General features: G+C 27.1%; 1 long non-coding RNA gene across 2 annotated transcripts in view; it reads right to left on the bottom strand.

Moving 5' to 3' along the window:
* Nucleotides 1-2,210: 2,210 nt before the first annotated feature.
* The window catches only part of LOC122499891, a 44,145-nt gene continuing 29,717 nt past the window's right edge, over nucleotides 2,211-16,638 (bottom strand). For both annotated transcript variants that reach the window (XR_006301395.1, XR_006301396.1), the window contains one exon: nucleotides 2,211-2,400. This is a non-coding gene — a long non-coding RNA (uncharacterized LOC122499891). The remainder of the gene's footprint in view (nucleotides 2,401-16,638) is intronic.

The following is a 16,638-nucleotide window of genomic DNA, read 5'->3' as shown; positions in this document are numbered from 1 at the left end:
GGGCTTCTTTTTTAATTACAATTTATCAATTGCTATTTTAAATTGCTTATTGAATTATTTAAAAATGGCACATCCAAGTAAACTTGCAAAAATTGTTGAAGGCGATATAACTAAAGGCCGCAAATTATTAACAAATAAAAAGAATAAAGATAATTCTGAAGATGTTTTTATAAGAAAGTGCTCATTAAATAGAATTAAAAAAAGTGAAATTGTTCATATGAAAATTCTTGATGACGTAGCAGTTATTAGTTCGCTTTCAATTAGAGCGAGTTATTTTTGTGAGTATTTATTCACATTACCCGATGGTAAATTTTTAAACGAATGGATTAATGGTAATTTAAGAATCAGTACAATTTTTGAATGTTTCATTGAGAGAGACCAAAATTCAAAATCGTTTACTGATTTAAAAGCACGACATGAAAATTTATACAATGCGCTTGAAATTTATCAAACTTTAACCGGCGAGGTAAAGTATTATAATTGTGTGTATAAATCGGAATTAGTAAAGCAAGCTGCTCAAAATTATGAAGAGTGTTTAAAACGTGTAATAAAAGACCGGGGAAGTAATTTGCTGCGTCGTTTTTTTTACATCTTACCTCTTGAAGAAGAAAATAAAATGAATATTGATGTTGATAAAAAAAAGTTAATAAAGAAACGAAAAAACAAAAATTCAAGGAGAAGTAAAAACTCGAGGAAAAAGAAAAATAAAAGAAAACGTAAAATGATTGCAAGTAATGTGAAACAACAATTATCGAAAAAAGAAAGGAATCAAGAAATGAATAATGTTTATTTTAAAAAGATTAGAATTCCAAAAAAAAAATGTCCTGCACAAAAGAAATGTCTTGCACAGGAGCAATGTAAAATGAATATAAATCGAGTGACAAAAAAAAAAAAGAAAATTAGATCTAAAGAAGAAGTGAATGTACTATTTAATCAAGCAATGGAGGGTACATGTGAGGATGAAATATTTCAAACACTTTTACAGGGAGAAAAATTAGATTTTAAACAAATGGATAATGGAAATTGTTATAAACAGTTTTACCCTTTTTTCCTAAGAATGCAAAAATATTTTGTTGATAATATGGAAAGAAGTTTTGTATTAATCCCTATAAAAAGGCTAGGAATACAGCATCAAGTTTATTCTTATACTGTGTTAAAGGGCGATGTTTTTCCATATTTACAATACATTCAAAGAGACGGTAAAAGATATAGAAATGATGAACAAAAAGTAGAATGGGATTATTTAAATTCAAAAAATGTAGATATCGATAAAAAAACTGAATTTGTATTTAATAAACTATTTAATATTGACAATTTAGAAAAAAATAAAATACCAAAATTCATTGTGACAAACGGTGTTAAAGTTTCTGTTGGTTTTTTTAGAGAAAATAATGCACCAACAAAAGCTGATTTCGAAGAAATTGCATCTGCTTCTTTAAAAAAAAAAAACTATTCGCGTTTCATTGGATTAGATCCTGGCAAGAAAGCAGCTTTTGCTGGTGTTTTAAGACTAGGTTCTCCAAAGCCATCTTCAAATAATAAGAAACACGACATTCCGATTTACATTCATAACAGAACATTAAGGTTCAGAACATTAACACCACACAATAGAATGTTAAAAAAGAGAAAAACAAAATCAATGAGTGCAAAAATAAGTGCAATAATAAATAATAATGTAAATTTTAAAAATATTAATTTAAATAATCCCTACGACTATTTAAATATTGCAAAATATCGCATTGCAATATTTCAGTGCTCTCAACCAACTTTACTAAGAAGTTGTTTTCAACATTTCAAGTGGAGACAAATGATAAAAAAGGAGGAAGAATTCGATAGAATTGTCAATTTTTTAATTGGCAATGTTCAAGAAAATCCATGTTTAGTTGTGATCGGCCAAACAAACATACCTTCATTTATAAAAGGCCATCATTTTAGCAAAATAAATAAAATTAATAGTCTTTTAATGAAGAAATCGAAAGAATATGGCGAAGATAAATTAAAAATAATGGTTGTCCATGAAGCGTTTACAACAAAACAATGTTCCAATTGCAATGAAGAATGTTTTGTATCAAAAACGACACATAGATATGTTTTATGCAAAAATTGCAATGTAATGTGGGAGAGGGATATTAACGCTGGACGTAATATTCTTAATATTGGGTTGTACTTGGAGGGATTATTAACCGGCAATGATATACCCAAACCAACAGTTTTTCCAGCCATTAGACATTTATTTCTACAATGAAAAATGTAATAATTCAAAATTCACGTAATTTTACATTTCACAACTTCGCAATTCCATTGTCCAAGATGATAATTTTTCAAAAATTCACTGCTAAATCCTACCATTGAAAAATTTTAAACTCGTCTTCATAGTGCTAGTAAGGAAATTTACTGCATCTGAAACAAAAAAAGAATATGCAGTATAGACATTTATCGTAAAAAATAGAAAACAATAATTTGTAAATAATGTTAAATATCTCATTATTCTTAAACGTGAATAATTGTGTTTCCATTGTACAAAAGTTTTATTCGAATAATATAAAATGTGTCTGGCTCGCGTTAATATGAATTTATTATTTTAAATCTACGTTCCCCATGAGAAATGAGACACATTTTCTTCAACTTTAAAAAAAAAAGTATTTAAAACAGTTTGTAAATTTTCATCTTAAAGAAAATATTGAAAAAAGTGTTATATAATTTAATATGATAATTTTGATCAATTATTTTGGCATTATCAAATAAGAATAAGGAAAAATACAAAAAAATTATTATTTATTGTTATTAATTTTAAGTAAAAAAAAATCAAAAAAAATAATTAAAAAAAAACCCTATGATGATATCACGAAACATTGTAAATACGTGCAGAAATAATTTGCAGGGGAGATAAAATAAAATGTATTACTAAAGCTTTTACAAAAAGACACAATACAATTGTCTCACAAAATAATTCTAAAAATATAGTTCATTTTATTCAAGTCTAGTGCGAATCTAAACATTAAATGTCCGTAGGGACAAAACGATTCACAAAAATAATTATTTGGAGAGTTAATTTTATTATCTTAAAATTTTTAATAATATAAAATTAAATTTTTTAAGAAAATAATAATTTTTATTTTATTTTTTGAGATGTAACTCACAGAAGGGGGCGATGGATGGGGCCCCTTTCATTTTTCTTTTTCTTGTAAATATAAAGCTTTCACCTTAAATATAACTAAACGAAAATATCTATAGTGAATGGCATTTCCACTTACATTTTATAAAATTTTAAAGGTCGTAAAATACTTTATGGACATCATCTGAATATTCAATTTCATTATTTAGTATTTTAACAATCGTCCTGGCGTACCTTAGGGACAACACGATCTATTAAAATAATTATTTGCCTCGTGCGAATTTGAATATTTTTAATATTTAGTATTGATATAGATAAAATATAATTTTATTTTAAAGAAATCCTTCTTTAACGTTCGTACTCGCGTACCTTATGACAACACGATTTATCAAAATCATTATTTCCCTAGTGCGAACTAGGAAAGCAATAAGTGTATCTGTTGGTTGTAAAATTAATTGATTTTGAGGCTGGTGTGGTGTACGGCTGTGAAGGGTTAACCCTTACACAGTCGCGACCAGTTTTGGAATCAATTGATTTTGCTTCCGGCAGATTATTATATTATTAATTTTATATCAAAGAAATCGTTCTTTAACGTTTATACTCGTGTACCTTAGGGACAAAAAGATTCATTAAAATCATTATTTCCTTATTGTGAATCTAAATATTTTTACTATTTAGTATTGTTATAAATAAAATATAATTTCATATCAAAGAAATCCTTCTGTTCGTACTCGCGTACCTTAGGGACAACATGATATATTAAAATTATTATCCGCCTAGTGCAAACTAGGAAAGCAATAAGTGTATCTGTTGGTGGTAAAATTATTTGATTTTGAGGCTGGTGTGGTGTACGGCTGTGAAGGGTTGACCCTTACACAGTCGCGACCAGTTTTGGAATCAATTAATTTTTCTTGCGGCCGATCATTATTAATTTGCTTTTTTTTATTACGAAACCATTTTGAAGGTTTTTTAATGTTTTCTTTAATTTGCAAATTTAAGTACTGAATTTCAATATTTATTATTGAAATTTAAAAAAAAACTTTCTATAATGTATGACTGGTGTACAAAGTATCATGCACCTGAAGGTTGATAACATATTTTTCGAAGAGTAGGGATATAATGTAGGGTTTTTAGATGCATACGATTTTGTATAAAATTTCAATTTTATAATTTTCAAAACATTGAAATTATTTTTATCGAAATTTAATTTTACATAATTTTCATATTTCGAAATACCATTAAACATAATGTTCAATTAGTCGAATTATTCTTTATCCTAATAGTTATATAATGTTTTTTAAGTTGGGTGGTGGAAAATTCAAGATGGATGCTAACTGTTGCACAAACATTTCTATTTATTTTTATATTTCTATACAATGTTTGTGCAACAGTTAGCATCCATCTTAAATTTTCCACCACCCAACTTGAAAAACCTTATATAAATATTAGGATAAAGAATAATTCGACTATTTAAACAATATGTTCAATGGTATTTTTAAATATGAAAATTATGTAAAATTAAATTTCGATAATAAGAATTTCAATGTTTTGAAAATTATGAAATTGAAATTTTGTTTTGTTCTTTTTTTCTGTTTTGTGTCTGCGTATATGAATGTGTGTTCACACATGTGTTTGTTATACAGTGCCGTTAAATAACTTTTGCCCACCCTGCAGCAATTAAACACTTTAGAAAAATATTGTATTTTGTTTATTATAATTGTTAAGAAGCTCAGAAAAGTCTCATTGAAAAGCACATATCCTGCGCTTTATAACTACATAAAACATAAATTGAAAAAATAATTTTGTTAATGTTTAAGTAATGATATTGTAAAGCAAAAAAAAAAAATTAGCAATTGTTTTCAATCGTTGATAATTCAGAAGCAGTTAGTTTGAAAATTTTTTTGAGAACATAAATTTGTTGCTTTTTTATATAGAATTAGGAAAAAAATATAAAGAATTGTTTTTTAGAAAACAAAATTTTTTACATTTTTTGTATTTTGAAGTTTTAATTATAGAAATTCACATTTTATTCTCACTGCAACAAACAAGCAAATTTAATGTCCTATATTTATTTAATTATTTTAATAATTTTAACTCAGCAATAAATTATTTAAATAAATTTTGATCAGTTTACAAACAATAAACTTAATTACATTATCAAAAGTTATTTAAATAATTGCTGAGTTAAAATTATTAAAATAATTAAATAAATAGGATATTAAATTTGCTTGTTTATTGTAGTGAGAATAAATTGTGAATTTCTACAATTAAAACTTCAAAATCTAATTCAATATAAAAAAGGAACAATTCATGTACTCAAAAAAATTTTTTTAAACCATCCATTTTTGAGTTATCAACAGTTGAAAAAAGGCTAATTTTTTTGCTTTGTGATATAATTACTGAACATTAAGTAACAAAATTATTTTTTTAAATTTATTTTTTGTTGTTATACAGCTCAGGATATGTGCTTTTAAATCAGACCTTTTTAAGCTTCTTAACTTTAATAATAAACAAAATACAACACTTTTTGTAAAATGTTTAATTGCTGCAGGATGAACAAAAGTTATACTTCATCGTAAACAAATTGGGCTGCCTTAGTTTTCTTGTTAATTATGATTTTTTATTCCTAATGCACAAAAGTGACGATTTCGGATAGCAGGCGACAGGGAGTAAAAGTCATTCACTTGTTCGACTATATGAAAATAACAACTATTTTCATACTGTCGAACAAATGAGTGACTATACTCCCTGTCGTCTGCTATATGAAATCGACATTTTTGTGCATGTGGGATAAAAATATGTTCTATTTTCAGGATGTGGATATTGAATGTTTTGTTGTTTTAGTTTGAAAAATGAATTCCTTTGTGATAATTAATGTTTTGATTTAATTTTTAGGCGCCTCCACGTGAGAAATATCACAATATGCAAGTGATTCTTAAAATTTGACGAAACTTGGGAAAATAATAGTTTAATATAAGAGCTAAATATAATTGTAAAAGAAATTTTAAAAATATCTAAAATTGTAGGACTTTAACCACTTTTAATTTTGCATTGAATTTATTTCATTCTTTTATAACTTTTATAACTTTTGATGAATGAAACATGTATTTTTTTCAGAAAAATACGTATTTTTAAAAAATTGTATAAAATAAAAAGTTTTTTAATGTTTAAATATAAAAAAAGTAAAAATAAAATTTCTTTTATAGTTTTTTCAACTTTTGAGCCATTGTTTTTAATTTTTTCATAATAATCTCTATGACTTCAACCTTAATTTAAAAAAAATAATTTTTAAAACTTTGATTAATTTCAAATTAATTCAAAAATAATTTTTTTTAATTAAGGATGAAGTGATACAGATTATTATGAAAAAATTAAAAACAATGGCTCAAAAGTTGAAAAAACTATAAAAGAAAATTTATTTTTACTTTTTTTATATTTAAACATTAAAAAACTTTTTATTTTATACAATTTTTTAAAAATACGTATTTTTCTGAAAAAAATACATGTTTCATTCATCAAAAGTTATAAAAGTTATAAAAGAATGAAATAAATTCAATGCAAAATTAAAAGTGGTTAAAGTCCTACAATTTTAGATATTTTTAAAATTTCTTTTACAATTATTTAGCTCTTATATTAAACTATTATTTTCTTAAGTTTCGTGAAATTTAAAAAATCATTTGCATATCGTGCTATTTCTGACGTAGAGTTAGCATTTTATTAATAATCAGAAAGAGGCTGTTATGTACAGATTCATTTGCCTTCTGCAGTTTAACTGCGATGTGCCTATGTCATTAATTTCATATTAATGATATACCACGGGAGTATGAACTGACCAAGTATCATGCACCTGAGGGGTGATGACCGTACTAATTGCCTCAGTTACAACAAAACATTCATTTTCTCCAATGCTTTCTTGACTTTTCATCTTATTTTAAACAATGAAAATTGTAGGCAGTTTTATGCGACAACTCGATCGCACTGCCAGTCCTGAGTTCGGCTCGGGATACAGGCGTGAATCCATTCCTGGTGGTGGAGGGGGATTTCAATTCCCCTCACGGGAAGGAATCGATGATCGTCCGATCGCAGTTTCTAAAATTGAAAGGATAAAAAAAGAGGAGGATATATCGACAAGAGTGATACAATCCTCATAAATTCCAAACTGTGATGAGAGGACCATCAGCAAATCGAAAAACGAAACGATTTTCAAGAGAGGGACAACGGTCACACAATCAGTTCTATTTTTGGACTTGTAGTAATATTTACAAAATTGGAATCTTCCAATATATCTTCTACCTACTTCTGTATAATACGATAAATACAATGGACCCAATATAATTATTGTAGTAAAAAAATTATTGTAGTAAAAATTGCTCCAGTAGAATTCAACAGAAGTACAATTCAAAGCAGAAGTACAAAACAACAGAATTAAAAATAGAACGCAACAGAATTACAAAATAAAAACTAAAGTTCGTCACAGTAGAATTGCTCTGCAATACATTTTAATTTTGCAATCTCAATGTATATTTGGGTTTAATCTAGAGCTTCTCTTTTACGTGCACTGGTGAAATTCAACGATTCCCTTTATAACCAGTTCGTGTCCGTTAAATTCCAACGGCCTTGGACAATTTACACAACCGCTTTAACAGTTCGCAATCAAACTACATCAGTGATCACAAGAGAGGGCTTGCAATACGATGAACCAATTGGTTGTTGATCGTTGGTGGGCTATCAACTATTAGTACCTATACAAGTTCGTTTGAACTTGCCATCATCGCAGAAAGAGAGTCAAGATCTACTTTTTATTCTCTCGAGACAACGTCGTTGACACAAAATCCCAAATCAAAGGATATAACAAAACTATTTTTGTTTATTGCTTTTTTCCACTTTGACACTAAATTTCATACTTCAAATCACTGTGAACCTCACGCAATAATTATCGCTGAGAGCAATCCATAAACGAATAACAATCAGAGAATGTCAAATTTATCAAAACTATATTTGTGTATGAACATTAAGTCAGTTTTCCTCGATGCTGAAATAAATCCAAACTGCTTTCAACAATAATTAGTTGTTCAACGTGACAATATGTACTTTCGAGTTTAACGAGCATGTGGAATCGAATGTTTCATATGCACGACGAATCAACGATGAGCTTTTTGAATAACGAATGAGTAAATAGCTCTCGCAGTGAAGGAATTGATCCGCATTGCAATTTCACCATTTGCCAAAATTCACGTCTTGTAATTCTTTAGTTCGATTTATTTTCAGTGTTTTGAAATTTGAAATTGCAAAGCCCAACGCCAACAGTAGTCTAAACAATTATTTATACTGTTTAGGACAAAATAAAGAAATTTATGACAACCATTTAATTTTGGAAAAGTTAGTCGAAGAGTAGATTTCAATATGAGAAGAAGAAGCAGCAGATGAAATTAAAGACGCGATCAATTACAAAACTGATGTTAGCACTCGTCGAGATAAAATTTTCACGCAGCAAGAAGATGCTGACGAGACGGAAAGTATTGCTAATGACTCAATCAACTATCCTGATTGAAGGAAGAGTATATCTGGTGGGGAGAAGTAAGCACACAATCCCACAAGGAACGTGTTAAATTGACGATGGAATCGAGCCTTTGGTTTATCGATCGTCAGCTTGACGAGTGGTCTATTGTTTCACAGCCACCCCCCATTCTCCAAAATGCCAAGAAGGGTGTTGCGAGGGATTTAGGTGTAGCGGCAACCATAAAGCAAGATTAATGAAGCAAGATGCATTTTGGTAGGTAGAAGTTGGAAGCGGAGAGTCTGACAGGATGCTGGCGCCAGCTGACCATTCGGCTCGAGACCCCCCTCACCCAGTATCCGCAAAACCATCGACACACCTTCACTCCACTCACGAGAACCTGCTCAACCGAATACTCGAACTCCGGAACAAGATGAATCGCTCCTCAAAGACAAAGAACCAAAAATTTTTCCCAGTTTGGAGAAAAGGGAGGAGTTTTATTAAATGAAAGGAAAAATCTTATTGGTTTCTCTAAATATTTATGGGAAAACGACAAATAAGAACCTTTTGGTTTTGTTAAATCATAATTAGGAGATTACCGTTCGGGGAATCTAGAACGACAATAGACGAAAACCTTCTAACTCACCTTTTGGTTTTATTAGATTAATAGATTATCATTTAATGAAACTAGAAGACCTCGAAGTCCTTCCGTTTTCATTGAGCAACAATTAACCCCTCTGAGAAAACCAGGAAATCATCATTCACCAAAATCAAAAGCTTTCGAATCCCAAAAAATTGATCCCAATACAAATTGAATTATCAAACATAATCTCTATTTAATTGAACCTTTTAATGGATGTTTTAATCAAACGGGATATTAGAAGACAATTGTAATTAAAACGGGTCTAAAGTAATTGGATCTTTCGAGATATGGACGGGTGAGCGCAACAGTGTACGTAAATTATTGGTTATGATGGAGCGTATAATGGTTCCACCCCTGAAGAGACTCTGGTTCTGAAAGCTATCACTTGCCGTTGTATCGACGAACACCTGCTGTTGATTACATTGTTCAGTTAATACTGGTTATAATCTAACTCCCACCGAGAGCCCTTAATTAGATCCGATCACACAAGACCCGCAGGCGCGCACCGTGTTTGTGTCTGTGTGTCTCCATTATATGAACAAAAAAAAACTTATTTCCAACCACAAAATTATCCTTTCGCTACTGTTCATTTTTCATCACCTGCATTGCAAACTATCGAAAAAAAACCATTTACAAAAACCATCAGACAGACTATTAAAAAAAACTATCGGATAGTGTATCAAATAAACAATCATGCAAACTGTTAGGAAAATCATCAAAAAAAAAAAACTAATTTCGCTAACAGGGTTGCCACGCTTCTCATTTCAAATTCCCTGACTTTTCCAGGTTTTCCAGGTTAAAAAACGGAATTTTTCCAGGTTTTTAAAACTACAGTTATATTTAACAAAATTTTTAATTCTAACCTTTTTAAAATTAAACAACTTATAAAAAAATGTTATAAAACATAAAGAAATCGATCACTCCGAGTCTTCGACTCAGAGCAATCGATTTCTTCATATTTTATAATAATTAAAAATGACCGACTGATAAAATCATTATTTTATATTATAACAATATTGTTACTGCACTGTTAAAAATTTTTGTTCCAAATTTTATACAAAAATGTTTGAAGCAATTATCATATACAATTTTGAAAAACTACAACACACATTTTTAAATTTAATACAAATTTTCGTATTAAATTTTAAAACACATTTCTTTAAAATTTTCAAATTATTCTTTGGAAAATGAATACAAAGTGTTTGAATGAAATTTCAAATAGTTTTGTTTGAAACTTCAAACAGTTTTGTTTGAAATTTCAAACAAATCTGTTTGAAATACAAAAACGATTTAAATATTTAAATGAAAAATCTATATAAACTGTTTATATTGTGTTTTGATATGTTACAATAAATGTAAATTAATTTAAAAAAAAGTTTCATTGGCATTTTTACGGAAATTCGACACTACGATTTGAACCCTTAGTCGTATATAGTGTTGTCTGTGTATAGTGTGTCTTGTATGGAGCCATCAACCTTGAGAGCTGCGCCTAGACGCGCTCGACCAAGGGAGGCTATGAAAATCTCTTGCAAAGTATCAGTAGTGAGAAACATGTGGACCATTCCCTTTTTTTGACTACTTCTAAATTTCTAAAGATTCAATATCTTTAAAATTCTTCACCAACCGATTCTTGTATTCTTTACTTTTTTTCTCTTCACGTTTCTGTTAAATTTATGATATGTATTAAGATGTTTTAGAAATATTTAAACAATACTTTATGAACAGCAGATTTTTTATGGAAAAATATTTTTCTATTTAATTTAGCAGTTTTTAAATTTTAATCTGTACAAAATAACTAACTATATTAATTAATTATATTATATCATCCAAAATGTTTTATTCTCTTAATAAGTTTTGTCAAATTTAACTAATTAAATTGATTAAAAAAATTTTTAGTTATTTCAACATTTGAAAATGTATTTACTTATAAATAATGTTTTAAACTAATTTAGAGAATTATTAAACACATATGTTTGAAGCAATTTCGTATAAAAACTCAAAAAAATTTCAATTAAGTACTTTTCAATGAAAAAGTTATAAATTTACCTACAATATTTTAAAACATATGTGTATTGAATTATTTTACACATAAATTTTTCAAACACTTTTTTATGAAAAAGTTGTAAATTTACATATTTTTCAAACTTATGTATTTGAAGTTAATCCATACAAAATTTTTTGAAAATTTCAAACACTTTTGTTTGAAAATATTGTAAATTTACAAATCTTTCAAACATATGTATTTGAAGTTAATCCATACAAAAATTTTTGAAAATTTCAAACACTTCTGTTTGAAAATATTGTAAATTTACAAATCTTTCAAACACGCGTTTTTGAAATTATTTCATATACAATATTTGTAAATTTTCAATCACTTTTTGTATGAAAGTATTGTAAATTTACAATCTTTTTTAACAGTGTGTAACTTAATCAAAATTAATATTATCATTTTAATTCAATTATTGTTTTCCAAAATTTTTAACTAAAATTCTTCTTTAAATTAATTGTTATTAATTATTATTAATTATTATTAATCATTTTTAAAACATTTCTTTCAACATTTTCAAATCCTTTTGTTTACAATTCAATTTTACGAAATTTCATCGATTATTCGGAAATTATTCAATCAAATATTAGAAAATAAAAACTTCAAATAACTTGAAAAAATTCAATTCAACTTTTTCAAAAAAATTAAATCTAGACAACTTTCAGTTAAAAGTATGAAAAATTCAAACATTCAAAGCTCGAAATTCAATTATCTACAATTTTAACTGAAATTCATATTTGAATCAATTATAATTAGAAAATTCTACGACAATTTTATTATTTAAATACAAAAATAAGTAATTTATTGAATAATTGAATGTTTCTTAAAATTCAATTCTTATAAAGAATCGTTATCAACAAGTTTTCAAATAACTCAATTCTATCAACGAATTTTAATAAAATTTTTAAGAATAATTACATTTTCCGAGAAATTCGATTAAAATTGTGTTAAAAATAATTTAATTCTTACGAAGAATGTTATTATTTGTGAAAATAGTTGAATTCCTAAGAAGAATTTTATTACTTTTGAACAATATTTAATTTTTGCGAAGAATATTTAAGGATAATTGAAACTTTGACAAGAATTTTTAAAATTTTTGAAACATATCATTAAATTTCTGCAAACATTCGAAACTTTTCTCAAATTCAATTTTTTTTGTGTTTTAAAATAAAATTTAAATTTAAATTATTAAAATTTTTCAAAAATCTAAGTTCTTTAAAATTTCTGTTTAAATTCATTCAAATTAAAAAATTATTATAATCTAAAATTTCAACTGAAATTCATTTTCAAATAAATTTTGATTAGAAAATTCTACTAGAATTAAATTATTTAAATACAAAAAAAATTTAATCATTAATTTCATATTTCTTAAAATTGAATTCTTATAAAGAATTTTATCAATAAATTTTTAAATAATTGAATTCTTTTGGCGAATTTTAATAAAATGTTTAAGAATAATTAAATTTTTCGAAAAATTCGATTAAAATTTATTGTATTAAAAATAATTGAAATTCAGCAATGAGTTTTATTATTAAAATATTTTAAAACAATTGAATTCCTGTAAAAAAATTTAATATTTTTGTAAATAATTGGATGTCTGTGTGGCATTTTATAATTTATGAAAATAATTGAATTCTTGCGAACGATTTTATTAGAATTTTTTAATATAATTAAATTTCCAAACAAAAATTTATTACTTTTAAAAATAATTGAATTTTGCAAAGAATTTTATTAAAATGCCTTAAAATAATTGAATTTTAGGGAATAATTTTGTTATTTATCGACAGAATTGAATTCTTTCGAAGAATTATTTATGTAAATAATTGAATTCTTGAGAAGAATTTTATTAAAATCTCAAAAAATAATTGAATTATTTCAAAAAAATTTAATTAAAAATTAAAATTGTATTTAAAATAATTGATTTCTTTCGGTCAATTTTATTAAAATATTTAGATATATAATTGAATTCATGTGAAAAATTCTAATATTTTTCTAAATAATTGAATTCTTCTAAAAAAATTGTTAAAAAACATTTTTTTAAATAATTAATTTTTTCGAGGAATTGAAATTAATTTTTTAAGAATAATTACATTTTTTGATCAATTCCTGTAAAATCGTATTAAAAATAATTGAAATCCTGCGATGAATTTTATTATTTATGAAAATAATTGAATAGTATGGTTAAGAATTTTATTAAAATTTTCAAAAGTCATTGAATTCCAGAGAAGAATGTTATTATTTATGAAAATAATTGAATTATTGCGAAAAATTTTATTAAAACGTTTAAAAAGAATTGAATTTCAGTAAAAAATTTTGTTATTTTTGAAAATAATTGAATCCCTAAGAAGAATTTTATTTCTTTTGAAGAATATTTAATTTTTGCGAAGAATATTATTACTCTTGAAAATAATTGAATTTTTCCAATAATTTGTAACTTTTACAAAATTGAATTTTTCTTCGTGTTTTTAACTAAACATCTTCCATAAATTTATTACCTAATTGAATTCTTTTGTGAAATTTTATTGAAATAGTAGATATTGAAAATAATTGAATTTTTATAAATTATAGAAATTAATGAAATTTCTACGAAGAATTTTATTAAAATTATTTTGAAAATAAATTGAATTGTTAAAAACAATTTGATTACAATTTTTGAAAATAATTTAATTCTTTCAAGAAATTGAATTAAAAATATATTGACAGTAATATTTAAATTCTGATAAATAAATTATAGTTTTATAGTTATTCATGTTTTATAGGTATGAAAAATTTTATTTGCAGTTTTAAGTAAAATATTTTCTTATTTGGTTTGAACTGGTTATATTTTAGTTAGTAATTCGTCAGTAATTTTTTATTTTTGGTCCGTAAAGTCCGTATATTCTAAAATACTTTCACTGGTTCGAGCCCTGAACAGTTGATGTTCCTAATAATTTTACAATATATTTTAAAGATATTTAAAAATAAATGTGAGAAAAAGTGTGTAGAGTCACAAATTGGATAATTAATTCAACTTTTATTCTAAAATTAACAACTAGAAAAAGTAGAGATAAATAAAAAGGGGAAATAAAAAAAAGTGTTGTATAAACAATCGAGAAAATAGAGGAGAATTGGATATATAATCGGTAGTGTCACACTTGTCATTGATTCAACTAGTCACACCTGTGTGTAACACCTTTTTCATCGTTGTTTCTTTTTCGAAAAACTGTTGACTAGAACGCTGTCTATATAAAGGTGTTGCTCGAGATGTGGTATAGGTAATGACGAGACACTATAATGGTCACCACATTCCACAATCTTCGAGACGAGTCCGGAAAGAACGACGGTAGAAAAAAAAAGAAGTAGAAGATGATGATGAAGAAGAAGGTGTAAAAGCTTCTTTGACACACCTGTTCTTGATGCTCTCATTCAAGATATCCAGGAATCATTCGATACGATCTGGACTCGTCGTGAAAAAAGAAAGTTGTCTTCTTAAGAAACCCCCGTCTCTAATTTTTCTCGATTCCCACTATATATATAGAATTTATCCTTATTCTTCTTAATTTTAACCCAAAAAAAAAATGAATTTGTCATCATTGGGTTTTATTCCTATTATCTTTAATCGACATTTTTTTACTTTAAGCTACAAAGCTTAAAGCTACTTTAAGCTATACAAAGATGATAAAAAAGTTATCTTTTTAAAAATTATGCGGAATAATAATCAAAATATGAAAACTCCTGTCCCTGACGTCATTTATATATAGCCGAGAGGAGTGACGACTGTCGGCGATTAATTTTCGAGCGTTGGCTTTCGAAATGAGAAAGGTAATATGAACGGTTGCTCGAAGAAATTAAAACAAGTAGCAAACACATACGGTCGAAAGGCTTTGAGGTTTATGACGATTGATGCGCCTTGTATCTCATGCGAATTATATCTCTTGATGAATGTGAAACAACTTCTTGGCCAAGGTATGAGTATACCATTAAGTGGGGGGCGGGGAGTCGGACATAAAACAATGACTAATTACTGGTCCAGACGCCTGTCTCACATTTTACACCCCCATAAACATTCTTACTTCACTCACGTATATTCGAAATGTATACTTCAAAAAAAGCCGAACTCGAAAATTAGGTGCTCATCTCTTTCTGCTCTCTTCATCCTCCTCCTCTTCCAAATTTCTTTCGAACATTCAAATATTTCAAAACAATTATAGTTATTAATCTTCCTCTTAAAGATTAAAAACCCAAAAGTCCGAAAAGTCATACTTTGGTTGAAAACCTGGAAAACCTGGAAATGTCAGGGAATTTTATAAATCTTGAAAAAACCTGGAAAAGATCTAATTTTTATAGGTTTGTCTTTAGTCTTGGAATTAACATCTTCAGTATAAATAAATTGATATTTAAAATCTCGGTTTAAGAAATAGTACCATTAGTGGATATTTAACGAAATAAGTGCCAGTAGTAACTCACTTTAAAAAATAGTAGCTGAATAGTTAAATTAGGTCCACATACATGTATGTGCTGAAGAAAGTGATAAAAAGTACCAATGTATAGGTACTGAGTACGAGGCCTAAAGTGTGGTTTTAATTTTAATAATAAAAGAAGATAAAAAGCGGTAGATGGTAATCTCTCTCTATTAATATTGTTGAAGCACTAAACTGCTGTACCCAAAATTCGAGAGTTGTTTTATATACTGAACAAACAATGCTTCTGGCACTGTTTCTAACTATCGCATTCAAGCATCACAACTCGCAACAACCCGAGAAGAAAGGGAGAATGAAGGAAACGAAGAAAAAAGGAAGAGAAACTCTGCCTAGCACGTCTGGGTTGATTTTCAGTCAGGCGCCTAACTATTACTTCCTTTTTCCTTCCATTTTGCATTGTTTGCCTTATTTCTTTGCCGACTATAAAGTAGACGAATTCTTTTCTCAGCTTGACGTCATGTTTCTAATTCAAAAAGTCCTGCCTAGATTACTCAAAAAAATTTTAATTTCAGGGCGCCTATTTTTTCCAATTTCTTCAAATAATCAAATCCAGGGTTGCCACGCTTTTGCTCATTTCAAATTCCCTGACTTTTCCAGGTTAAAAAACGGAATTTTTCCAGGTTTTTAAAACTACATTGATATTTTACAAAATTTTTAATTCAAACCTTTTTGAAATTAAACATGTTATAAAACATGAAAATATCGATCACTCCGAGTCATCGACTCGGAGCAATCGATATCTTCATGTTTTATGTTAATTAAAAAAGTTGGACTGATAAAATCATCATTTTATACCTATTATAAGAGTATTGTTACTGTAACTTATTCAAAATTACTCTCATCATTTTAATTCAATTATTGTTTTCCAGAATTTAA

The sequence above is a fragment of the Leptopilina heterotoma genome, unplaced genomic scaffold (genome assembly GCF_015476425.1).
Source record: "Leptopilina heterotoma isolate Lh14 unplaced genomic scaffold, ASM1547642v1 Lhet_177, whole genome shotgun sequence".
Taxonomy (NCBI): domain Eukaryota; kingdom Metazoa; phylum Arthropoda; class Insecta; order Hymenoptera; family Figitidae; genus Leptopilina; species Leptopilina heterotoma.
The sequence above is the reverse complement of the archived record's forward strand: the minus strand, read 5'-3'. Positions and strand labels throughout refer to the sequence as shown.